The sequence below is a fragment of the Corvus hawaiiensis genome, chromosome 19, assembly GCF_020740725.1.
Source record: "Corvus hawaiiensis isolate bCorHaw1 chromosome 19, bCorHaw1.pri.cur, whole genome shotgun sequence".
Classification (NCBI taxonomy): Eukaryota; Metazoa; Chordata; class Aves; order Passeriformes; family Corvidae; genus Corvus; species Corvus hawaiiensis.
Window position 1 is genome coordinate 9,939,067 of NC_063231.1, and position 25,940 is coordinate 9,965,006.

At 50.1% G+C, this 25,940-nt stretch overlaps 1 long non-coding RNA gene across 7 annotated transcripts in view; it reads left to right on the forward strand.

The window, feature by feature from the left end:
• The window catches only part of LOC125336003, a 55,604-nt gene that overhangs the window by 18,484 nt on the left and 11,180 nt on the right, over positions 1-25,940 (forward strand). For 5 of the 7 annotated variants that reach the window (XR_007207615.1, XR_007207619.1, XR_007207620.1 and 2 more), the window contains exon 2: positions 6,682-6,747. This is a non-coding gene — a long non-coding RNA (uncharacterized LOC125336003). Of the gene's footprint in view, positions 1-5,522; positions 6,093-6,681; positions 6,748-25,940 lie in introns of those variants that run through there. The other 2 variants (XR_007207618.1, XR_007207617.1) reach the window with 2 other exon arrangements.

Sequence of the window (25,940 nt, forward strand, 5' to 3'; positions counted from 1 at the left end):
CTCCCAAGGCCACCCTGATCCAACAGTTTTGGCTTGGCCTCTGTGAGCTGCCCAAGGTCATGCAGGAAAGTCCATCTCAAAGTGCAGACTTTCAGTGCAGGAATACTAAATTCCTTCTGTTTCCTGCCCTTTACTGCTGTTGCTGTTGCCTTGCTCCTTGGTTGGGTTCCTACTCTTTTTCTTTGTGATTGGGACATCGTTACTGATTTGCACAGGTAGGAAGGCTGTTGGACAATTCTGTTTCTTTTCATTCTGTATTTTCTCTCAGGGTTTGTGTTAACCCTTGATCTGGTACATTTTCAGTGTGAGCCTGAGCTCCTTACAGCAAGATCTTTGGCTGCAGCAGTGAGGCCACTTGGGAAGGTTTAGCAGTCTGAGGATCAGGTTTGAAGTATTCAGACTCATGAACGACAGTGGAAGTGGCTCAGCTCTTCCCTGTTTTACATCAGAGCCAGCTCCACTCGGTTACAGGGACACAGCACCTGGGCTGGGTCAGGTATGAGCAAATCCAGTGGGATTTTTCTTAGGAATTTCCTTGCTGGCCTTGGCAGACCTGTAACCATGCTGCTGTTATCACAGCCACTCCTCAGGAGATGTGTCCATTGGCCTCCCTGCAGCTGATGTTGGCTGATGCAGAGGAGGATCTTGGAAACCAGTGGTCTATGTGATATTCACCTCTGCCACCCTGCACACTTCTGCCTCGACACCCTGAGCTGAAATTTGCCATCTCATTTGCTGCTGTGCCCTCCAGCTGTCCCTGTGCCTGGCAGTTGGGCTAGAGCTGTGTGAAAAGGGAATTTTTTACACATTAATTTTTGTGGTGGACAAGCCCCAGAGTTCTGTGGGATGTAGTTAGGATGTAGACTGGCAGCCTAGGCCCAGCTTTGTTTGCAGGAAGGTTATAGGATCACAGGGATGTTTTTATTGGAAATGTAGTACAGTTGCACTGTCTGTAACATACATCGTGTGTGAGGGAATACATGGGGAAGAGAGCCAGGTCCTGGTAGAGCACCTCACTTGTTTCTTGTCCTCCTCTCAAGGCAAAAGCACCTTTTTCTGGGCTGGCTAAGTCCTCAGTGGACTTTGCATGTGGATGGGGACATCTGCTTTTGCTGCAGTTGGAGACTGTTTTCGTAAAGAAATGATGACCTCTCACATCTATCCCAACTGCTGGGTGGTGATTCCTTGGTGATCCAAGGCACAGGCTCAGTATCTAAACATGAAATGATGTCAGGGATCCTGATGCTGCTGGGATAAGCCGTGTCTCTCCCCTCCTGCCACCTACCACTCCTTGCAGCAGCGGGGCTAGAAACAATGGGAGCAAATTCCCCATCCTGCTTTAATGTGGCTTGGCCTTGAAACTATGTACACTCTAACCAGTTTGCTGCACGTTAAACAAACAGGGAGACTCCTCATTGTAGTGAAAGCACAACCATTAATAACATTGTTTATAATGTGCTTATTTGCTGATTTGGAGGTCAAGCATGTTTGACATTCCCACTGCTGGAAGGGGGCTGGTCCTCAGCAAGGACCTCTGCTTTACATCGGACACTTCTCTGTTTTTGCAAACCACATCTACATGTTCCTGAGAAATGTTTATGGTTTGGAGGTCGCTGACATAGTTTTAAACATCTGCTCAGCTCAGAAAGGGAGAAATTGTAATTGTTTTTGCTATGGCCCTCCTAAGTGTCAGCTTCTTTCAGGCACAGTGATTCATGTGTCTCTCTCCTGCTTGCTGTGAACATGCAAACAGTGGGCACTCCAGAGCCAGCGAAGGCAAACAACTCAGCACCTGCCACTTCCACACTGTCCTGAGGCCTCAAAGAAGGCTCTTGAAATTACATTTTCATGTGTGTGGGATGCCAGGCCTTGATGGTGAAGGGCAAGGGGGTTTTGCCTTCAGCCTCCAGTGCCAGTCAAACAAGGAAGATCTGGACACTCGTTGCTGAACTCTGTACCTGTGGAAGGACCAGCTGGGAGGTCACCTGGCAGGCACTGTTTGTGCTGGCCATTGGTCCTGTGGAGGCCTTCCACTGCTTTAACAGTAACAGAGACACCTTTTGAGAGCTGAGTGTGGTTATGGGAAGAGCCCTGGTCTGTGCCTGTGGTTTGGCTGCTGATTCATTTCTGTGTGATGTCGTTGAGGGTCTCTGCACTGCTGTCCTGGCTCAGAAGGGCTGTGGGTCAATAGGAAGAGATGGTGGTTGCTCAAAGCTTCACTTTCTTATGTTGCTCCAGAAGCTGACAGCAGGAATATCTCCCGAAAACTGTGCCTGACCCAAACGTGTTGGAAAGACACTCTAATTTTTGTGTGCTGTGCCCTACGTCCTTCTCAGTCAGCTAAAAGGGACTGTGTTATCACTCAAAGCCTGAAGTGGACGTGGAGTTTGATGTGATGATGCCTCTGGAAAATGGCTGATGACAATGACATGATGAGGGATTTGCAGAGGTAGTTTCTATTTTTTGAGAACACTCTGTTTCTCTGCACACGGTCACACAAACAAGGCAAGGGAAGCGGATGCATTATCAAACCTATGAAACAAACCGGGCTGCTTTACAAATGTGAAAAAGATACCCAAGGGCTGCCAAAATGCATTTTGGTGAGGAAAACAAGATGACAAACTGCTTTTGCTGTAGAGAGAACAGGCCAGGATTCAGAGTTGTGCATCTACCACCTCTAGAGAGGTGCATGCAGAAATCTGTGTCTCAATGCTTCTATAATGATCAGGAATAGACCCAAACAAAAGTATGGGGTGCTCTGTCCTTTAGAAATCTGTCCCTCTTGTGGGTCCTACACTCAGAAATTCCAGCTATGAGGTTTGCCATTTAAAAAATCTTTGTAGAGGTGGGTGTGGAGCTGTGTGTCAGCCCATATCTGTGTTCTGGCTGGGCAAGGAGAGAAGCTTTGTCTGCCTTTCCTGCATTGTCAGGATTCTTCCTTTCAGCCAGGTGCTGATTTTCCAAAACCATGCAGTGACTCTGCCTGGAGCACTTGCACCTATGTCTTGCTGATCCCAGCCAGCTGAATACAAACCTTTCTGGGGCTGCAGAGAGGCTTGCAGGGTGTGATCACAAAAGACTTGTTTCTTTACAAAAGTCAACTAAAAATAGGAAATGATGTAGACTCTCATGGCAGATTTTCAAGTTCTAAACAGTATTTGAATTTTATTTTAATCCTAGTTCCCCGAGGAGGAAAGGCTGGTGTGCTCATGTGGGGCTGTGCGTGTGTGTGTTTGCATGTGTTTGTTTATCCATCCACATTCACTCCTACGTGCTGCTTTTTGAGCCCCTGGACAAATTTCAGCAAAAAAGTGACATTTTGATAGTGTTCTTGGAGTCTATAGATCTCTAAAGTTGTGTGAAATACGCAGTTCAAAAGATAAAAAGCACTTCTATTAACAACCACAGTGAGAAGATTGACATCTAAGCTCAACCCTTAGTAGACTGCAGAGAATCCACATAGGGGGATGCTATAAATGCTCCAACCACAGAAGGAGTTTCAATCACAGCACATCCTTTATCGTGCACCAGAGAATCCAACCACAATGCAGAAATCCCCAGGAAACTACCCTGTGTTATTTCTGCTGCTTATAGAAAAACTCATCTGCTCTGTTTGTTTATTTGTGTGTTGGGTGTTTTTTAAATTTCGTGGAGAAGCCGCAGGGCATGACATTTTAAATTAGGATTAGATTGCTATAGGAAATGGTGAGAAAGGTCACAGAAATATCCCTGTCTTGGCAACGAAAGGCCTTTAAAACCACGTCCAGGCTATGCTCTGCTGAGCAGGGTGTTGAAGATGTGCTCAGTCGAGGCGTGGGAACGGCGAGCAGTGTTCTGGGCAGCTTCTCAGGAGGCAGTGGGAATCTTTGGGAGGTTCGTGTGGCCTGGCAGCACCGTGCTGTGTTCAGTTGCTGTGCTCCCTGCCGTGCTGCTGCTCCTTCCCCTGGGTGAATAGCGCTTTGGGCAAATAGAGGCTGTCATAATACAGGGTCCAAGGGTGCACCAGCCTTTCATATGATAGTGATAGTGGGAGTCATCTCACCAAACTGTAGCTGCCTACAAGATATCCAAGGCTAAGTTGTTATTTTCTTTGTGATCAGAATAAATAGGTTCAAAATAGAGTAACTTCCCCCCTGGAGGTGCTTCATCCTAGGACAGGTGGGGGCCCATCTGCTGGGGTGACTGCTTGTCATCATGGACTTCACCAGTGCTCAGGGTGACTAGATTTGGTCATCTCACTTGTAGACACCCTGTTGAAGGCAGATGAACTCCACTCAAGCGGTCCCAGTTCACAGTGGTGGCTTAACCAAAAAGGGGTGTTTTAATGCAGGGCTTTAGTCCACCTCTACCAACGAGCTCAGCCTGAGACTGAGATCAAGCTGATGAGCAGATATTGCCACCAGCCGGTTGCTATGAGATGCCCACACTGCTCTGAAGCATCTGACAGGGTAGGATGCTGCTAGATGGTCCTACAGTCTGAGCTGTCTCTGAAAATAAAGTGCAATAGCTTCTTGAATGGAGATACCGTGATCAGGACAAGCAGGTGGTTGTGGGGGTGTGCTCTGAGGATGCTCGTGTCCTTCTGCTCACTAAGGGAGACTTACAGGTGTGCTTGATGCTGCTGGCTATGAGCATTTTAGCACTCTTCATAGTGACAGCAAAGGACACACATTGGAGATGATGAAATTCTAACTGGTAGGGGCTTTTCTGGTTCTCTTGACAACTAACAATGATATTTTTCCTTTATTTTCTTCTTTTCTCTCTGCTGATATTCGATGGGGAAGCAGTTACACTGCTGCTGCTAATCGAGCCCAGCTGATTCTTTCGAAGAGTTTCTGCTTGGAATTACAATGCTTTTCTTGTGATTTTATTACAAGAACATGGCAGCCTCTAGTTCTCCTTTTGCCATTTCTATCTGTGGCTGTATTTCCGAGTGTGGAGCTGTGTAACCATAAGTACACTCGCTCTTTTATGGATACTCTGCCCTGGTCTGTTTTCACTGTTTCTGTTATTTCTGCACGCTGTAAAAGTTATGAAACTTGAAGGAAGAAGCCAGCAGTGTGGCCAGTTCTAGGCAGAGATGAATTTTCTGTGTGGGGACTGGGGTGTTGGAAAGACTGACACTTGTTTTTGTAATAAAAATTGCTTTTGCTAACTCCAGTCTGGCTTAGTAATACCTCCACGAGATCCTTGGCAGCTCCAAATACCCTTTTGCTATGCTCTGTGCAATTGTTTATTTTATGGTGTCAACTACTTTGTATTGTTAGGACATCGTTGCAGGCCAATATTTTACTTGGCAAAACTCTTTGAGTCACAAGCTTGGGCTCTCTCAAAATTTCCTAGTGTGAGTGATCAGTGGAACCAAAGCATGCTCTGACATCTGTGAAGGGCTTGTGGGTAAAAAGGGGAATTAGCAAAGAGGTGATCTCAGCTGCCTGCACTTTGCATGCAGCACATATGGTAATTGAACCATCCTAAAGTGCTGCAAGATTATTTTTGTGGATCCTCCCCAGTGCCTACAGCTGTGAAGTGCTAAAACGCTCCTCTCTCTGCTTTATTGGAGGCTGGAGACCAAAACCAGTTGGAAATTCAAAATGAAAACTTCTCCCTCATTGAATTGGTCGTCCCCTGGGGTGACTGCACACCCTGGGTGTGTACACACACCCCGGGGCTCCCAGAGAGCCACCAGTGGCTTCAGTGACAGAGACGGGTGGAGAAGGATCTGGTGTTGAGAGGTTTGGTCTGGTGGAGTTTCTTTTATTACAAAGAACTGAAACTCTCATCTGGAACAGGATGTCCTGACAGGTAGAGCAATGTGTGCTACAAACTTGGAGCTGGTGTTTGCTGAATGCTGAGATGGCTCAGCGTGGATGTGTTATCAGCACGCCCTTGCTCAGAGTTGGAGACTGTAGGAATGGTCACTCTATTCTCACTGAACCCTTGGCATGTGTCTTATTTTTTGCTGTCAGTCTTGCTTCTGTTTGCTCTGGATGAGCCCTGTACCTACTGTTTTTCAGAGAAGTCACCGTGTCCTGGTGAACTGGAGCAGAATCCTGCTGCAGTGAGTTGCAAGGTGGAGTACACAGCACAGTGTAAACCCTCTTCTTCCCCAGCAGCTACGCTCCTCATGGTGCTCCTGCTTGTGGGAAACACAACTGGCCAAATCTCCTCCAGCTTCTCTGTTCCACAAGAACTTCTAACCCAGTAAATGTTTTTTTCTCCTGTCTTGCCAAACTGTCTCACCACCAGCACTGGTACCTGTGATGGGACCAAGTGCTGCTTCATCCTGGTTCAGGTGGTCCCTGGCTGCAGGGGATCTCACAGACTTAAGGAAACTTGCCCTGTGCTTAGAGGTTTGGGGTCTGGAGACACCAACCACCAGCAGAGGAGTCCTGATTGTAGGAACGAACCATCAAAGCTCAGTTTTGTTAGTCAGAAGCACATCTAAGCCTGGAGTGCTCGAGAAGCAGAGAGTGGGTTGTTTTATCCCAGGAGAATTTTGTGGGTTATTTTGGCAGAGCACAATGGAAAAAGCACGGACTGTGGCTGCCTTTGCATCTCTTGGCTGTGTGGGTGACAAAATTTGCCTTCTGGCCTGCCAGGCCTTTTTGCCTTCATTAGCACAAACTTATTTTGGAGCCTTTTTTTTTTTTTAAAGTTTTTATTTTTACTTTCTTTCAGTCTCCTCTGGCTGGTCTTTGTCCCTGAAGCCCACATTGATGGGAGCATCCAGGAGATAAGAAAATGGTGAGTTATGTTTTGCATCATCTATGGTTGGAATTTCAGTGCTGCAGGGTCAGTTTTAAATTATCCCTGGAGGGTTGGTTGTGTTTTATAAGCTGGATGGCTTGGCTTGCAGCCGTTTGATTTTTCCAAATAGTATAAATCTATAGACATTTGCCTTTGGCACAAAAAAATCTCCCCACTTCGAAGTCAAGAATAATTATTTTCCCAGAGCCAAGGTCAGCAGCTGGATTCAAATAATGGGATGGAAAAAGCCACTCTTGTTGCTTTTCACATGATTTTTAAAAAGTAATTCTCAAAAGTAATCTCAGTGCATCAGCATCTGCCCCTTGCTCCCATGGTAGCCCTGACAGAGTTCCCTAACCCAGGTACAGCTCCCAGTATCCTCCAACAGGGCAGGAATTTCCTCTGAAGCTCCACCTGCAGCAACAAACACACAGAAGACCACAAGAAATGGTACACAGCCACTCTTCCCCTTGCCTAATAGTGGCCTAATAGTTTCCCTAAGATCTTCCAAATTAGTCTAAAAACTCACCATTCCCTTTTTTTTTTTTTTTTAATTTATTTTTATGGTGAACTGGAACCAACATAGTTCACATCAACTGAAATCTTTCATTTACATTTCTCCTTTTCCAGAAGGAAATACTCTTTGCAAGTAACTTGTGCTAAAAATGACAGTTTAGGCATGGGTCCCTGGACAGCACTTTCCACCTGGCTCTGCAGGGAGCACTTGGGATGCAGAAGGGAAGTGTCCCACCACTGGCCTGATGAGTGGTTTGGAGGAGAAAAATATACCCTGCATCTGTATGGGACATGGGCTGTATCTAGCCTGATTTTCCTTCTTGAAGCTATTGAGTTTATTAAGGATTATTATTTCAGGCATCCTTTCCCCTGCTACTGAAAGTCCATTAAGATGGAAAACAAACCCTTCTCTCTTTGAGCACGTGGATGGTTTTGGTCTGGACCAACTTGTGTCAGCGTGACATAACCCAAAAAACCAGTAGGAACCATTTGGCTGAAGCTCTGCTGCCAGAAATATTGAAGGTTAAAATAATTCTTGGCAGGGTCTCCCTCCCCTGTGGATCCCAGGTGCTGGACATGCAGATTCCAGCTCTGCCTTTGCTGCTTTGGCCTCTTGCGTGTCTGTGAAGGAATTCATGGCAGAGAAAGCAAAGGGTGAAGAGCTGTGGCTGAGGGGACAGGCTGGGCTGGGGCCAGCACACGTCTCCCTCTCCAGCTCTGTGGCTCCTCGTGCTCTTGGCTCAGTATGGATTTAGCTGTGTCCTGGTGGTGCTGTTGTGCCTGGGCTTCGAGGGCTTTTCCTGGGCTAGAGCAGGAGGCACCTTGGGCTTCTCCACGAGCCAGGCCAGGATGCAGCTCCTTGCTGTGCAAAATGAGGAAAGTGGGCAAAAACCAGATCAGACAACAGTGGTGAGGTACAAAAAGGTTCTGTGCTGAAAACCACAGGTGATGGCTGAGGGGAGGTGGTGGGTATTGCTTGTCAGTCACAGGGATATCTTTGTTCCACGGAGGTGTGCTCTTTCTTTCCCTTTTTGTTATGTATGGCAATGCTGCAGGTGTTTGTTATCTTTCCTGCACAGGTAATGTGTTTCCCCCTTCAGCTTCCTCAGCACCAGTTATATTTCCTGCGTAAACATTGTTCTTCCCCTGCTAAAAACTGACCCCTCAAGCTGATGGGGGTATCAGCCAACACAACAGGCTTGAGGGGATGGGTGACTGAGGTGGCTGATGCCCCTGGAGACCTCAGGAAAGTAACCCCAACATTTATCATGAGCCTGAGTAACTCACTGCTTCTTTCGTCGCCTCTCTTCCAGATCTGTTAAATAATAGAAAAAAAGTACTCCTCTCTTCTAAGTTGTGCCAAGGGCTGGGTGATCAGGACAGTGGTAAATCAGGACAGTGTTGTCACAGTCACTCAGAGCTGAGCTGCTTTGTACCAGCTGGGGATGAGCCCCCAGACATCCACTTTGCAGCTTTACATATGGGCAGGTCACTTTGTAAAGTGTGAATACACTTTTCAAGTGAATGAAATCTCTTTGTGTAGAGAGCTTTCATATCAATGGATATATCATCTTCCATTCTAACACTTAATAAAACTTTCCATCTTCAAAGGAATCTCTGAAGATTTCCTGATGAAGACTTAAATTCCCCCTTCGGCAGCAAGCAAGTTTTTTAGTCCCATTTTACACAGAGGCAAACCAGCACGGGGGTGAAGGCTGACATTTTGGAAAGGTGCCTCTGATTCTGGGAGCATTCAGGTTTTATCCTCCAACATGCCAGGGGTGCTGTTACCATGTCACAACACAGTGTCTGATCTTCAGCTCATGCTGAGAAGTGGGAGAGTGATGGCAAAGCTGAGGGAGGAAAGGCAGTTTGGGTGATGGATACCCACGAGCCGTGCAGTTGCTCTTGGGATCATCATCCACCACGGATTCCCAGCTCACCCCACAGCCTCCTTTGTGGCAGGGGGACCAGATTTGGTGTTCTCCTAATTCGTTTCTACACTGGCCATTGCCCTTTGGGCTGTTCCCTGTAATTCCTGGTATCAGCTGGGGAGCCCTCGCCCAAGGGAGCGAGGCTGCCTGGTTGTCTGTCCGTTTCTCCATCTCTCTGCACCTGGTGTTGCCATTCCTGCCTGTCCCGAGTGGGTGTGTAATAGCTCCCACTCGCATCTCACAGGCGCCCTGGGTGAATAAACAAGGTGAGGGCTGGTTTGGTCTGGCTCAGAGAGCCGAGATGAACAAACCTTCCTGCACTGCTTACACCAACCCCAGTCTCTGTGGGAGCCATGGGTCATTCCCTACCCAGTTACCCACAGAGTTTCACTGTTTGAGCGCCATAACCGAGTTGTGCAGAGAAGACTCCAGTAAACACTCAGCAAAAGGGCAGCTCTCCCTCGCCAGTCCTAAGCCCAGCAGGGCACTGAGGGGTTTATTTAAGAGGCTGAGCAGGATATGTGTTTTCCACATAATAAGAAGGATGTTGGCCAGGTTTGTTCACTTCAGGCTGCCCAAGGTGTGCTTTTTTGTGGACATGAGCCCCCCCCCAAACCAAACGGGGCACAGTCCTTGCCTTACAAGGTGTGCACTTGGTGTGATCTGTCCCTTGCTTTAAACCTCATCCATTGCCAATATTTCTTGGGAAACCAAAAGTTAGTACCAAGTTTCTCCCTTGTGGATGATCACTTCTGATTTCCCTGGGCTTTTTACCCGTGTTGGACTGACAGAAGTGGAAACAGGAGTAGGTACAGTTCCACGGTGGGCCACAGCTTCAGGGGAGTTTTGAAGAGAGACAACTGCAAAACCTCAATCCTGATTAAGCCACCTTGGCCTCAGGTGGTGCTTGTGGATTCTGGTGTGTGGGTACAGAGCACCCCTTCCAGCAGGCAGAGTGCAGCATGTGGGGAACCGCGGTGGGAGGAGAGGAGGTAGGGCTGGGGAGACCCAGGCTGAATCAGCAAACCATGGTGGGGGCCCTAAGTGTTCAATAAAGTGACAAAAACCAAAGCTAGTTGTGGGAAGAAGGCGCAGATTAATAGAAAGATACTTTGGCAGACAGAGGTTGGCCCAAGAATGGGGTTTAATCCGGTGGCTCTCCCATCACTAAAGCCATGGATTAAATACAGGATGGGGGAGTTGGTGTACAGGGGAGGCCTGAGGCATCTTGGGGTTGCCAGACTGAAGCAGCTTGTTTCAAGCTGTGGAAGTCAGTCTGTCATATTCACAGAGATGCCAGGACCCCTTGCATTGAGTTATCAGGAACGAGCAGTTCTCTGAGCAGTAGCTTGATGTAGTGTCAGATAGGATATCAGTATCTGTTGGAACTAGAATTTGATTTTCTTTTTAGTGTTTTTTCTCCTCTGTGCCATCAAGGGTGAGGCCTGTGGGAGCAATTTATCTGTCTGCTGGTGCAAAATTAAGTTCAGATACTGGTAAATCTTCTCTTCTGCTCATAGGCCTATGTTTTCCACCCTCATAAACATTGAAGTAAATTTTCCTGTGACAGAAAAGACCAAAGAGCTGTGGAAGAGGCAAACATTGGACTGGAACGACAGGAAGAAATGGTGCCACCCAGAATTAAGTCCAGCTTTGTTTGTCATTTTGGCCCCATGCAAATGAGTGGTAAAATTTGCATCAGCTTGGGCTGAGCTGAGATAAACCTTAATCCATTACAGATCGTAACTCCTTGCTGCTCATATTGTGAGCAGTGTGAATAAGGGTTTCTAGGCTTCAGGCAAGTCTGATCGTGGCTTGGATCACAGCTGCCTCACCGAAGCCAATTGCAAAAGTTATGTTGACTTCAATGCGACCAGGTTCGGGCCCTGGGGCAAGCCTGGCCCTTTAGTCAGCCAAGATCAAGTGTGATATTAATTTAACACCTGATGAATCACCTTGTAGGATATAATTTTTCCCATTGCAGGCAAAGGGGTGTATTTGACAACCCAATATGATCCCTCCCTGTTTAACTACTAATCCAGCTAAATCTTCTGGCAGCAGACATCTGAAAAACACTGGAAACTGCCATGCCACAAACGTGGCGATGTGCTGTAAAAATAGATTTACACTGAAATGCTATTTTATTACAGCAGTTGCTATAGTTTCTGGATCTGGCAGAGATTCCTTCCCCATAAACCCTGACTTTAAAGGGGGAGTGTTGTAAGTCAGCTGTTGTGATTCCCATTAGGCTGAAACTTGGCACCAAGTCCATCTGTACGTTAAACTCATCCCCTGCAGGCCTTCTGAGCTTTCTCAAAGTGTTTGTGTGTGACCAGTGTGCAGGAGAAATACCAGCCCAGATCCACTGACTGCTCTAAAAGACTCATTTCTGGGTTCCTGAGAGGCAGGAGCAGCCCTAAGAGCAGCCAAGGTCAGGAGAGACTCGGCGTAGGCGCAGCCGTGTCAGAGGGAATGCCACGGTGAAGGTCAACTTCATTATTACTGTCTGTCCCTGTTTTATGTATTATACCTCACTCTTTCCAAGGTGACAAAGTAGAAAATGAGAAAACCCATATGTGTTCCTGGAGCTCTGCTTCTCTGCACAACCTCTGTCTGTCCTGAGCAGTGAGATGTGGAAGATGCAGGGAAAAACTGAGAGCAAAGGAGGCCTTTGCCAGCCAGGTCTCAGCTCAGTTTGAGCTCCACAGCAGCAGGAGAGCAGGTGGGTGCAGAGAAATTCCCCATGGGCATGCCAACAATGCCAGGGAGAATCTCAGAATGAAGCACTGGTGTATCTTCCACCTCCCATGAGCTGCACAGAGGACCAGTGCTGGCCTCTCTGTAGAAGGCAGATGTTCTCTTAGGGCTTATTCAGAAGGACTGGAGGCCAAGGTGTGGACAAGACAGCCAAATTGTTGATCTCCTGACAGCAGTTTGCAGTCACTTTTAGTTATCAGGAGCCAAGTAAGGGTTTGTGGGGTTTTCAGTTAGCATGAAGCAAGTCACCACTAGAAATCTTCCACCTGTAGGCCAGTGTTCCTCATGAAGGTGAAGACGTGTCAGTGCACGATGTCAGGTGAACTAAAACCTGGGAGTGAATGATTTATTTGGGGTCACTGTACAATGGAGCTAAGCAGAAAATGCAATTATTTGGGTCATGGCCTGTTGCTGTCAGTTTGGGTCCTGAACACAACCTTGCTCATTTTCATACCAAGGATCAGGGTCTGCACTGCTGCAGAAACCTGTTGGTGGTGGAGGGGGCTGGGCACCATCCCTTGGGGGATGTGAATCCACACATAGCTCTTGGGAATCTCCAGCTTGGAGAGGCTCAGGTCGGGTCTGCCATGTCAGAGCTTCAGGGAAGGGAAGGGGCAGGAAGATCTTTAAAAACATCAGACAAATAAATAAATAATCCTTTCCATCCTCTGGTGCCTCTGATCCCACGTTGTGTCAATGCTCAGGAACCACCCACGTGGTACGGGCAGTGCTGGGGGTTCCTATGGCCCCAGTGCAGCCAGGTCACTCCACAGGCTTCTCTTTGAAGTTTAGGCAAGGTCTGGATATTTCTTTTCTCTTTTTCTTTTCTTTACTTCTCCCCTTGGAGGGACAAATGCTCTCGTGTTGTCTCAGAGCCAGCTGTGCTCTATGCAAACCAGATGCCCATCCCTGACAGCTGTCAGGTGTTGCTGCCCCTGGCTGGCTTGTGCCATGATCTGTGCCTGAGAGGTCAGTTTGGGAAAGCTGAAGCTCTGCTCCAGTCCGGTGCCCATCCCATGGCAGCACCACGTCCTTGCCAAGGCACAGAGGCTCCACGGGACCCACATTTCTGCAGCATCTCCCAGAGGTGCCTCAGGTGGGACCCACCTGAGCCTGATGCGCAGCCGCTGCCTGGGGGAACAGATGCTTTCAGGTAAAGGGAGGGCAAGGATGAGTTAGTGAGGGAAATGCAAGATGGCCTATGGAAATCACTTGGCTCCTGCAGAGCCCTGAGCAGGCAGGGGACAGGAGGTGCCTTCCTCTCCCTCCTAAGCCAGGGTTTGCATATGAAAAATGAACCACATGCCCCGGTCCTCGCCACCAACGCCTTTCCTTGTGGCTTTCTGTGTGCTGCAGTTGCATTTTGCAGACATCTGGATTCAATAACCCTGCTGATACAGCCCATAAAATTAGAAACCGAACACTGTGGAAGGCAGAGGTCAGTGAGTGATTCATCCTGATATAATGTGCTGGGGCTGGAGCGCTCCATGACTCAGGATGGGGCTCTGCGGGACCCTGGGGTGCAGCGGGGCAGCCCCCTGCCCACGGCTCCCTGTGCTCTGTGAGGAGAGGTGGGAAAGCAGGGGGAGGCATTGGTTGCCTCCGGCATTTCCCTGACCTCCGAGCGGGAGTCCTGGCACCTCCCTCCTCCAAGAATCTCTGCGGCTTACAGAGGAAGTGCCGTGCATCCCCTTATTGGGGGGATAATCAAGGACTTGGAAAAATCGGGCTCGTTTCCTCTCCACAAACTTCTTGTGTAACTACAAAGCCCTGCTTTCCTTCTGGCTGGAAACGCAGGGCTTGAGCCTGCTGAAAGTCCCGTTTTGGGTGGAGAAGCTCCATGTGTGCCTTAGCTTATCCCTGCAGTGCGCTGGGCAGCGAGGCTGAGCTGCAGCCTGCGGCTGGTCTTCCCTGTCCTTGCAACGCTCTCCGAGCATCTGAGCCACCATCCCCCAGGAGGAGGAGGTGGCTGCAGTGTCCCCAGGCTGGACAAAGCCCTGGCTGGAGCTGGGTTCTGCCCGACAGGTTTCTTGTTGCCAGCTGGCATTGGTGATCTGTGCCCTGAGCCTTGGGTAGATGGTTTCACCACCCCAAATTCCTTCCTGCCACAGTGGCTGTGGATCATCACTACCTCTGGCCTCGTGTGGGGAGGTGAGAAGTCCGATTCCCTCTTTGCAGCACCCTGTGACTCCTGTCTCTGTGGTGAGCAGAGCTGGAGCTGATGTTCTGTTCTGCAGTGCACCAGCCCCAGGCTTGAGCAGGGACCAAGAGATGGGTGTGGGTTAGAATGCACATGGAGGGGGGTTAAAGCTCAAACTTTAATATATGTAAACAGATAATATATTAAAATGGAGAATGGAAGCAGAGAGAAGGGGGTGGAAAAGATCAGAGTGCAGAGAATAGATTTGATGCTGTACTGCTGTGCAAAAATGCAGAAAGCCCATGGATACCCTCTTGCTGCAAGCACAGCTGTGCATGCTGGACGGTGTGTGCTGGATGGTGAGCACGTGTGTGCTCAGGATTTGCCTCCTGATTTCTGAGCCTCAGTGGTACTTGTTCACTTTGGTTCTCTCTGCAGCCAAGAGACAGAGAAACTGTCATATTTTTGTGGTGACAGCATGCAACCCGCTGTCTCCAGAGAGCGAAGGCACAGCCAGGGGGATGAAGGATTGTTTTCATCATCGAGCATGCAGGCAGTGACTCACACAAGGACGATGGATGGTGAGGGGGGATTTCAAAGCCAGGAGCAGAGCCAAAGGCTGAATCCTGCCTGCAGCCCTTACCTGCAGGGCTGCACAGACTCTGAGATGGTGTCCCTTGTGACCTAGGATGGAAGGGGGTTATGACCCACACGTGGGACTGGGCTCTTGCAGGACAGGATGGTCAGAGCAAGGACTGGCGTTCGGGCTGGTGGCAGCAGCAAGAGGCTGGTGATGTCACACCAGCTCAGACTGGGGATGAGCACTGGCCAAACTGGGGGGCAGGACCAGGGCTTGGTACCGCTGCTTTGGTTCTCACAGAACTCTGCAGGACCCAGTCTGGTGAGAGGTTTTCAATAATATTGGTTTTATCACAATGGTTCTCTGATTTTCACTTCAATCTCTTGACCTCAACACATTGAGACCACTGGTCCTGTTGGCCCGAAACCGTGTTTTCCTGCTACTCTGTAGCTGAGATGATAATCTCTGGAGCCACTTCCTGGGCAATTTTGGGGTGAATAATATCTGTGGTTTCCTTGTGTTTGCACAAGTATTTCTATTTTCAAACACACAGAGAAACTCTCAGCCCCTGCTACTGCAGAGAAGCATCTTAAACTTCCAAGAGCTGATGTCCCAAAGACTTCTCCTTCCCCCAAACCTCCAGCGGGGGCAAAGCTGTTAATGTCCCAGCCTGAGACACACTCCTTCACACCCGCTGTGCTAAATCCCTCGCCTTGCTAGGACAGAGTTTGACTAAAACCTGCAGGGTTTAGAGCCACCCGGGTGCTCTGGAACAGAGGGGTTCTGCACCTCATGTTACTCCTCAGGCCTCTCAGGGGAGGAGGCACAAGCCACATCGCCTGTGGGGCTGCCTTCCCCGACGTGTTTTTTGTGGAAATGGAGCCTTGTGGCATTGCATGAGCACAGCTGGAGCAGCAGCAGGGGATAATGAGATCCAGGAGGTGGTTTGCCTCCAGCCTGCAGGATCCATCCTGGTGTGAAGTCCTGGGCATGCTCCTCACCATCATTTTTGCTGTTGCTGGTGTGAGGGGGATTCTTTAAGGTTAGGGTTTTGTGCAAAAATGTCATCATCCGGTGCTGGGTAAATGAGTTACCAAGAGAATGTTTTGCCATGAGGCTCTAGGCTGGACTCAGCAGATTAAGCTGGGTGCTGCAGGCAGAGAGGCTCTTTCTGCTTCAGCTGATCACAGAATTTAATGCTGGATTGGCAGGTGCTGCAGTAGCCCAGACCTCAGCCAGGAGAGTGTAAAGTTTGGCTGCCTGAAGTGCTGCAAATGTGTGCCCAGAGTGTGCCTGGGAGCTGCCCTGTGGTGCCAGTTCAACATCCGTCAGCTTCAAGGGACAGCTCTCCATCACTTCCCCACCCTGTGCAGATATTGCTCCTTTTGAGGTGACTCTTAATCCCATCTAAATTTGCAGAAGGAAAGCTGATATTCCCTGAGGAGCCACAGGCAGGATCAAAGACGAGCAAGATTCTTATTCTGCAAAGTTTGGCTGGATTAGGCTCAGCTTTTATAAATATGCAGATCAAGTACCATGACCTGCATTTCATTTCAAGGATATTTTATTAACTTTATTTTTCTGACTTGTCATGGCTTGAGTGTGGCTTGGCTGAATGGCTTCAGACTGTTAGCAGCCTTGGCCTTGGCGTGAGCTTGTGCTGTTAAGTAATTTGCAATGGGTTTCTGTAATTACAAATGCTCTTACTTCTTCATCTTGTCACAGTCTGCATGGCAGATACAGATTTTTAAAAACCACGTGCCTCAGCCACGAGGGATTTGTAGAAGCTGTGGCTCAGCTGGGAGTGCAGGCATGGGCCACGCAGCCATCAGGACATCTGCTGGCAGAGGACCAGGCACACACTGGGAACTCCAAAAAGAAAAGTGGGGTGTAGAGCTCTCAGCAAGAGGATGGAAGCCCAGAACTGCTGGGAAATCACACCCAAGGAGTCCCAAATGATGCAGCCACAGTTGTCAGCTGCAGATGGAAAACCCCCGTGTTTATCTCTCTGCAGCAGAGTTTCTGCTCTGCAGTGACAGCTGCGAATGTTTTGGAACCTGCAGAGCCATGCGGAGGCTGAGGCACCTTTGCAGGGTGGTGTCTGGGGGGGAAACGCCCAGCCAAGGAGGAAAAACAAATTAAATAAAAGCTCTTGCTGTTTTCCTAATTGTTGCTGTTTCAAATAAAAACACAAACAAACCTCAGAGGAGTTCATGGTGGGACAGGAGCTCAGTTTACTGTGCTGTAACCCTGGCTGGTTCCAGTAATGCTGCTCTTGGCACTGGCAGGCTTTGGGGGGAACAGGAGCAAATGGGGCTGTTGGGAGAGGCAAGTGCTGAAACAAAAGACTGTGCTGGCAGCTCAGTGGGCTGGAGAGGCTGTGGAGCCCTGGCTGTGAAGAAATCAGCTGCAGAGGGGAGGAGAAGTTAATTAGATGGAATAAATCACGTCACAGCGTGTGCTGGGGTAGGGGCGCAGGAAAGCTGTGGTGGGTAAGGAGCAGCTGTGCATGGGGGGCAGCACGGCAGGCAGGGCATCCTTGTCTGGCCACACTGTCCCAGAACTGGGTGATCTGACCCACTGGCACCGAGGACACTTCATCAGAGCCAGGGGAAGGATCTGGGCTTTAGGTGCTGCAGGTTTAACCTCAAGGTACGAGGAAGGTGTGGGGATGTTTGGCATTTGGCAGGTCCAGCTGCCCTTCTCCTGCTGCACTTTTTGCTCGGTGTCCACCCTACAGGTGATGTGTGTCAGGGAGGGGGCCCATGTGACACAGGGGACTGGAGCCCCTCTGCCCTGGAGACAAAGCTGGGAGAGCTGGGGTTATTCAGCCTGGGGAAGAGAAGGCTCCAGGGAGACCTAAGGTGCTAAAGGAGCTCCAGGAGAGCTGGAGAAGGGCTTTGGACAAGGGCCTGGAGTGACAGGACAAGGGGGAATGACTTCAAACTGCCAGAGGGCAGGGCTAGATGCGATATTGGGAAGAAATTCTTCCCTGTGAGGGTGGGCAGGCCCTGGCACAGGGTGCCCTGAGAAGCTGTGGCTGCCCCTGGATCCCTGGCAGTGTCCAAGGCCAGGTTGGATGGGGCTTGGAGCACCCTGGGACAGTGGAAGGTGTCCCTGCCCATGGCAGGGGGCTGGAATAAGATGATCTTTAAGGTCCCTTCCCACCCAAACCATTCTGTGATTCTGTGATGTGCAGGCACTGTGTGGGCTGAGAAGGCTGGCTCCTCCATGGACACTGAAAGCATTCTGCTTTCATGTCCTGGTCCAGTCCCATGGAGCAGCCTGGATGTGGAGCACAGCAGGAGCTCCTTTATCCTGCTCTGGCTCTGCCTGGCCAAACCACACATGCTCTGAGGCAGTGCAACTCCGATCTGAATAAATAAAAAGCTCTTCCAATTCCACCCCCCATCCCTCCCTTGCCTCACCCCCAGCTCTGAAAGAAAAAGGAGAGTTCAGGAGTTTCACACAGCATCCAGTTTCAGGCAAATGTTTTCTGTAAAGCTAATTGAAAATGTTCCTCTGTGCTGTTCCCACTCACACGAGGCTGTCGGGGAGGTCAGGGCTGTGGCGATGCTCCTGTGCCTCCCTGGTCTGGAACTCAGTGGCCACAGTCCAGCACACGGTGCTGAGGAAGGTACTGAGTGATTACAGCAGGAGCTGGGAGGTTTTGTCAGGTCCTCATAAACTCTTGGAGCATTATAGCAAGTGCCCAGCCCCAGAGAACAGCCATCCCAAAGAATTTATGATGCAAATGTTCATTGCAGACTTTTCAGGGGCAAGCATGAAATGGCTCAAATCATCGGGATTTGCATAGCACGAGCTGATTGGGATGTGTGGCTCCCCGGGAAAACGTTTTCAGCAAAGCCTCTCTCCCTTATCTCTCTCCTCTTTGATGCTCCCCTGGCTCAGCAAGGCCTTGAGAGTGCCCAGGCTGGGAGCCACCCCCAGGGATTCGCACTGGTGACAGTGCAGAAGGCAGTGGCTGATGTGTGCACACCACCAAGGGTCCCTGGGCTGTTTGGATGGGCTGGATGTGTCCACAGGCAGCTGATGGGCCCCCCTGCCTGGGTGCAGCCCCATTCCCTGGCTCCCCTGGTGCTGGGTTTGGGCACACACAGGGGCTGTGGCAGGAGTGCGGCTCCGTGCGAAGGCTCAGGTTTAGGAGCCAGGCATTGACTTTTGGTGAATTACCTTCATATTCTTAGTTCTCCACTTGCTCACGAGTGTCACAACAAGAGAGCCTGGAAAGACGCCCAAACACACCAGAAAGGAATCTAATTTCTTTTCGAGGGAGTTGCTGCAGAAAAACATTTGAGTTATTTGCTAAGCTCTAATAATGATACTTTACATTTGCATTGCAGCTTCCACCTAAGGGCATCTTGGCACAGCCGGTAATTAAACCTCCAAGTCCTTGTGAGTGAGACAAAGCCCTTTTCTAACATTTGACAGACAGCTAAACTTCGGGCCAGGGTCAGATTAAGTGGCTTGCTCGGAGATGTACATTGAGTGTGCAGCAAATCCAAAATCAAACAAGAGCCTTGCTCAGCCCAAGGAGACATTTGGGATTCTGCTCCCTCTGCTCTGCTCCAGTTGGCTTTTGTTAGCCCCTGTGGTTTGATGGCAGTTCAGAGACATCCCTTCTTGGTACTAAATGCAGGAAGGTCTTTTGTCAGATTTAGGCAACAAGGCGAGCTAATTGCAAATTCAGTTTTGGTTTAGAAATTGAATCTCAGTCTCCATCGCCTTAGCAGCCACAGAGGTATCTCTCAGGACTTTGCTCCAGCACTAGATTCATTTCAGGTCTGTTTTCTTTAGAGCTTTATGGTCAGTAATTAATGGTATAATTACACACCGACATAATGACAGCTCCTGACACGGCAGAGCTCAGGGGCAGGGCACTGAGTGTCGCTCCTTGTTTGCTCCTGTTTCTTTATTTTGGAGGGTGAAAGCTGGCAGCTCTGGGGTTTGCTCAGAGCCCAGCTCCAGTGGGGGAAGCCCTTTTGCACCAGTGCTGTGTCCAAAGGCACCAGCACCCCACAGAAACCCGCATGTTCCTTTGCTGTGCTGGCGAGTGTCCTGTCATCCCTTATTGCCCATCCGGCTCACTGGCCATCATCATCCCCTGGGCAAATCCTCAATGGGACAAACCAGTGGGGATCCAGAACACTTGGCCACCCTTTAGGGGCAGAGCTGAACGAGGCGGGGCTGTTTGAGCTGAGGGAGTTTTCTCTGTGCCTCTGGGCTCTTCCTGGGGTTTCCAAATTTTCCCTCCATGCAGCGTCTTGGCTGAACACAAGCAGATCTGGGTGGTGGGTGCCGAGTGCTCTCAGGAGGTTACACCGTGCAGGTACAGGGAAGCAGGGGCATGTGATGGGCTCTGAGGGCTCTCTTTCCTGCCCTTGGCCATAGTTTCACTGGGTAGTGGTGCTGCAGCCACCTAGACCTGGATCTCTCTGGTCCTCTTTAAACTTCCCCATCAAGCAGTGAGAACATCCACGATGAGGCCAGGTCTCTCCACCCTGGATTATCGGGGACAGGCAGACCCCAGGGACATCTGGTGGAGTTATTTTAGGGTTTATCCCTACACTTGCTGCCCTAGGGATGACACTTAAACTCTGGGGTGTTTCCTCTGCATCCAAGTCATGCAGCCCCTATCTCAGCCCTGCCCTGCACATGGCCAGCACAGCCACCAGTGAGTGCCCCCTGAGCCCTGACAACCATCAGGGCACGGCCAGGCTGGAGGAACACGGTTGCCCATGGATCAGCGATCAGACCTTGGCTGCTCTTCCATCCCCATCTACTGGCCAGCCTGGAAAAGAGTTTCCTGGGGAAATTTCACGTGGCTGCTCAGCTCCTGTATGGGTGTGTTGGGCACAGCACCTGACTCGGCGATCCTTGTGCCACCCCTGCTTGGCCCCGGTCAGGATGCTGGGACCAGTGGTGGGTTTGTCTGTGAGGAGAAAGCAGTTCACTCTGATTTTTGGTGGGATCTTGCGAGACCCTGCGCAGTCTGTACGCTGAGAGGGAAACTGCTTTGTGCTCAGCTCTCAGCTCCGATCCATGCTGGGTCTCTAACCCTCTCTGGGAGTTTCTTGTCCTCCTTCCTGTGCTGAGTTTTAGAGGAGAAAGTAATGCTGGAGGGCCAGGAGTGGGACAGCATCTCCATTGCCCTGGCCCACTGTGAACTCTACACACCTTCGGTCAAGTTCTCTGCTTTCTCTGTATTTTTACAAAAAACCCCCCCAGACTAGCAAAACCTTCCTGCCTCACTGAGAGGCTGCTGGAAACATGTGAGTGAGGCTGGTTCAGTCTTGTTTTCTGGTCTCCTGGTTTGTCCCAGCTGGAATCAGAGTTATGCAAGCTGATGGCAGCAATGTTGCGAGGGTGTTTTACTGGTGGAGCTTGTTCCCAGAGGTGGGGAAGGGAGAGGGACGCTGTGGGCACTGGGCAGGCAGCTGCAGATTGGCAGTGTGGTGGTGGACAGTGTCTCCTTTGCAGGCAGAGGAGTTGGGCCAGGGTGATGAAAGAGGGACAGCAGCTGCACAGGGGCTTCCTGAAGAGAAATCACCTTGGAGAGGTCCTGGAGAACTACCACCAGCAGGTTCTGCAGGTTCCTGGCTTTTGTGGCTGAACCCCAGCCCTCCCTTGAAGGGCTTGGCTCCCCAGAGCACAGCACTGACCCCTGGTTTTAACTGGTTTTTTAATTTGGTTGATCTCTCCATCTCAGCACTTAGGGGGAAAAATCTTCTGGCTTTTGCAGACATAGATATGAAAGGAAGAGAAAACCTGGCAGCTCTGAGGAAAGAAAATCCATAGGTTGCTCCAACTAGTGCCAACCAGCAGATGCCCTGAATAATTTTGAGATCCAGATGCCACGGACTGCATTTGCAGTGAGGTCAGCTTATCCCATGCTGATGAACGGGAAGCAAGAGCTGTGCTGAGAGGAGCCACCCCAAACCCCAACCCAGCCACAGCCTTCTCTATGCTCCAAGACTGAGGCACAGCCCAGGCTGGTTTGTTCAGAGACACATCTGTGCTGTCAGGGCCTGCTTGGCCTCAATAAACTCCAAAGATTGCACAGCTAAAGCACAACCACTCTGATCTCGGGTCCAAGTTCAACTTCTCATGTTTCAGAGAAAAAAAGGCAAGTCCTCTGAAAGACACAGCCAAAGCAGTGGTGCAGGACCCGTGGGTGGGTTGTGTGGTTATGGATGCTGGCTGCAAAGTTCGCATGGGTTATCCTAAAAGGATGATGTGCAGTTGCGGATGGGTTACCAAGCATCTACTTCATGTATCTACTCTTAGAGAAAGTGATCAGAGGTGGTTTCTGCTCCTTTGAGGGCCGATTCTCTTATTCTGCTCCCGCTCATTATGCAAATGCTGCTGCACCTGCAGTCTGCCCTTCCTCAAGGACAACTTCTTCCATTTCTAAGACTGTGCTGCTCTCAACAGGTGGTCAAACAGCCCAAGCCTTCAGTGTCCTCCTTCAGAGCACCTACCTGGCATCAACTTGGAAAACTGCAAGCCTTGCTCTGCTATCACAGCCTGTGGATTTTTTCCAAGGTCCCTCAGATTGGCTTGAAGCAGGTGCTGAAGGCTTAATGAAAGGTGTCCCCTAATACAACTTCCAAGTGTTTTCAGGACTACTTAGGTGCTGGGAGAAATCACCTTAACCAGAACCATCTCTAGAGACCTGTGATGTGGGACTTGGATGGCAGAGAAAGTTGTGGCTGCTGATTTGCTCCTAAAGAAAGTTGGCTGTGGCAGTGCAGGGCTGTGGCTGCATTTTTACAGAATATAGAATATTTATGAGTATGGAAGTTATGGAAGTGCCTGGGTTAGTCTGTGGAAAGAGGCAGGCGACCCTCCCAGAGGCCTTAGGAAGGTGCCTCCATCTGCTGAGTGGGGAGAGCCTCGGGGTCTCAGCAAGAGGGACTGGACCATGGGGGAGCACTGCTGTAGGAGGTCAGTACCTGAATAACTCCTCTGTTTCTCTCTGGTCATTCACCTTGCTGGGACCAGGGATGGGCCACAGCTAAAAGCTTTCAGAAATGCCTTTACCCTTCCCAGGAGTGTGCCCATGTCGCCACACTCCCCCATGGTAGCTGCCCAAAATATGTTGGGCCCTGCCTGCCACCCCAGAAGGATGGGGAGCCCTGCAAACCAAACCCGGGGTGAGGGTGTGTTTGTGTGAGCTCCAGCAGTGGTGGGGAATCACCACGGAGGCTGTGGTGAATCCCAGGGTAGGGTTGGTTATCTATCCCTTGATCTCTAAATGCACACTGAGCCCATCTGCCAATTCTGTAACAGAGCCTATCTTTACAATTATCTGTGATCCCCAGTGATATGAGACATTTAATCTGTGTCTCCTGACTTCTTGTCAGATTAATTACCATCAGCACAAGTGTTTTCTGCTGTTTTCAGGAGAATCCAGTCATGGGAAAGTGAAGAAACAGCTCTGCTTACTTCAGCAGGGCTGGAAGGAGGAGGGAGGGCACTGAGGGTCTTGTGGTGCTGCAGTGGGGCTTCTGCAGGTCCCTGCAGCCCATCCTGCAGCCCTGGTCGGACTTGATGACCTTAGAGGTCTTTCCCAGCCTTACTGATTCTATGACCCCATGGCTTTGCAGGCAATGTCAGCAGGATCACGTCTGGCTTGCCAACATCTCCTTCTCTGCAGGACTCCTTCCCTGCCCGCGCGAGCAGCGCCGCAATCTCTCCTGCTCACGGGGCTGAGCCCTTGTGCAGCACTCGGCCTTGGCCAGGAGGGATGGCTGCGCGTGGGAGGAGAGGGGAAAGGGAATGGGAAAATGTGTTTGGGCTCCTGGAGAATGGCACGAGGCTCTTCCCTCTTCAGTCTGTGGGCAGTGATAATTTTGGCAGCTGCTCCGGTGACTGCCTGGGCTGTTCTCGTGTGTGTGCGACTCTTCCTGGTTTCTCAGGCTGCAGCCCCCTCTGAAAGTGAGCTGAGGGGTGGAAACCTAATCCTGTGTGTGGGCGGAGAGCCCATCCCCGAATGCTTTTAGAATGGCCGCTGCCCGTTTTTTTTCTCAGTAAATCCAAAGGGATGCTCAGCAGTGGGGGATGCTGTGCGGAGGATGTGGTACTCGCCAGGGATCCGGGCTGTGCAAAGGAGCAGAGAAAGCAGGGAGATGCTGAGGCTGTGGAGAGCAGCAAGGAGAGCTGCCAAGCCCTGCTTCTCCCAGCTGTCCTGATCAGGAGCCCGGCGTGCTGGGACCAAGCAGCAGCACAATCTCATTTTCATGGGTGTCACCGGGCCGAGGCACCCCAGGCCCTGGCAAAGGGCACTGTCCCTGCTGTGTGTTGTGAGAGTGGTGGGATGGCGTGCTGGGCTTCATCACCTCCTCCTCCCCGCTGGCTGCAGCCAAGGGATGTGATGCCTCCAGCCGGCAGCATGGCTTGGGGAAGAAAACCCCCTTGTGGGGTCGTATGGTGTGCATAACATCAACCTGCTGCTGGTCCCTGCGTGGCTGCAGGCAGCTCTGAGTGGATGTGTTGGAGAGGATAAACTGCAGCTCACAAAAGACAAGCCTAAATTCACTCTTTTCTTCGGGTAGTGTCTCCCTTGAACCAATCTGTGGAGATGCTGGGGGGGAACAGCTAGCTCTGCATGGAGTGTGGGAAATGCCTGGCTGGGAAGCTCCTGAGGTTGGAGCCACTTTGTTCTTTTCCAAAAATTAGATAAAATCTAAGATATTTTCCCAGAAAACTCTCTGTGTCTTCCCCCTCTCCCTGACAGAGGCTGCAGAGCAGAAATGCATTTGGAGCCCCTTGGGCTTTTCCCACTGAGCACTTGGTTTGTTAAAATATTTGGCATCAGGGTTCTTTATTACCTGCAATAAAAAGCCTCTGCTAATCTTTAACATGCAGTGTGTCAGAGAAAAAGGATTGCATTAAAAACCTGTTTATGGGAGTGTTACTAAAACTTGTAAAAAGGAGTAAAAGTGAATGATGACTGAAAAAACTTCACTTTGTAACAGCAAAGGTGCTGCCCAGCCAGGCAGTGCCCAGGAAAAGTGTAGTCCTGAACCCAAGGCTCAGTGCAAGGAGGAGCTTGCACCTTGCTCCCTCTCCACCTTTGATTTGCAGAGATTCCCAAGCCTGCTGCTTTTCTCCCCAGCAGTCTTAATTCAAAACTTCTTCAGCAAACCACCCTGGACACATGTCTGTGTTGAAGAGCACAGCCTGTCTGGGGGCATGACTGGAGCTCCAGCACTGCCCTGTCCCTCTGGCACTTGGGTTCAGCATTTTATGACAGCTTTCCCTCCTTTATGTAGTTTGGAGAGGTTTGAATGCTGCAAAATTAGGCTTTCCTGCAGCATTTAGGTTTTTACAACGCTGCCTTTTAACACAATACCTCAATGCCTTGTGGGTTTTGGTATTTTCATCTGTTCTCCCCACTACAGGAGGGTGGAACAGAGCGATGGGCTCTGGTCCCAGGGTGAGATGGCAGCACCATACCTGCTGCTTCAGTAAACTCATAAAACATTTCAGTCCTCTAGAAGGACAATTTCATCTCAGTTTCTGTTCAAGACAAGGTCTGGGAGTGTCTGAGCTGTAATCGCATGGACATGCCTGTTCCCAGCGCTCAGCTATTGGATTTCAGACAAGGGAGAAGAACAACATCAGGTGTCAATTTTTTTTTCCTGATCTTTCTGCTCCACAGACTATTTTTAATATTATTTTTATTGCGTTGTAGATAAACAGCAAGTGGATGAGTTCCCACGAGAATCAGGGTCCAGCCACCATTCACATCAGTTTAGCTGAGGGGGAAGTACAGTTGCATGAGAGACTCCAGTTCTTTCGTGCTGAAATTTCCCCTCTTTTTATGATTTCATTATATTTACCAAAGCTGGTTCACATTAAGCCATGAAGCCAGTGCTGCATCACCCCATGGTGGGGGGAGGAGTGGGAAAGTGTTGTTTCAACAACTTTGTCACCCCGACTGCTGCTGACAGCAGCTCTCAGCAGGGCAGGGGGGTTGAAAAGGCTGCAGGACCCTCTTCTGACTTCCCCTGTGTGATTGTAGAGTGGGGCCAATGTGTCCTTGCTTTCCCCAATGCTTTGATCTGCAAGAGGGTGTTTGAATTGGTCCAAAGCAGGGTATTTATGGTAGCACTGATCTGACCTAGGCTTGGGAGATGCACCATGGCTCTGTGTCCCATCAGCCCTGGAGAAGAAGCTCCAGTGCATGTGTTGTGCTGGCTCATCCCCATCTGGGAGGGAAATGCCAGCTGCCTCA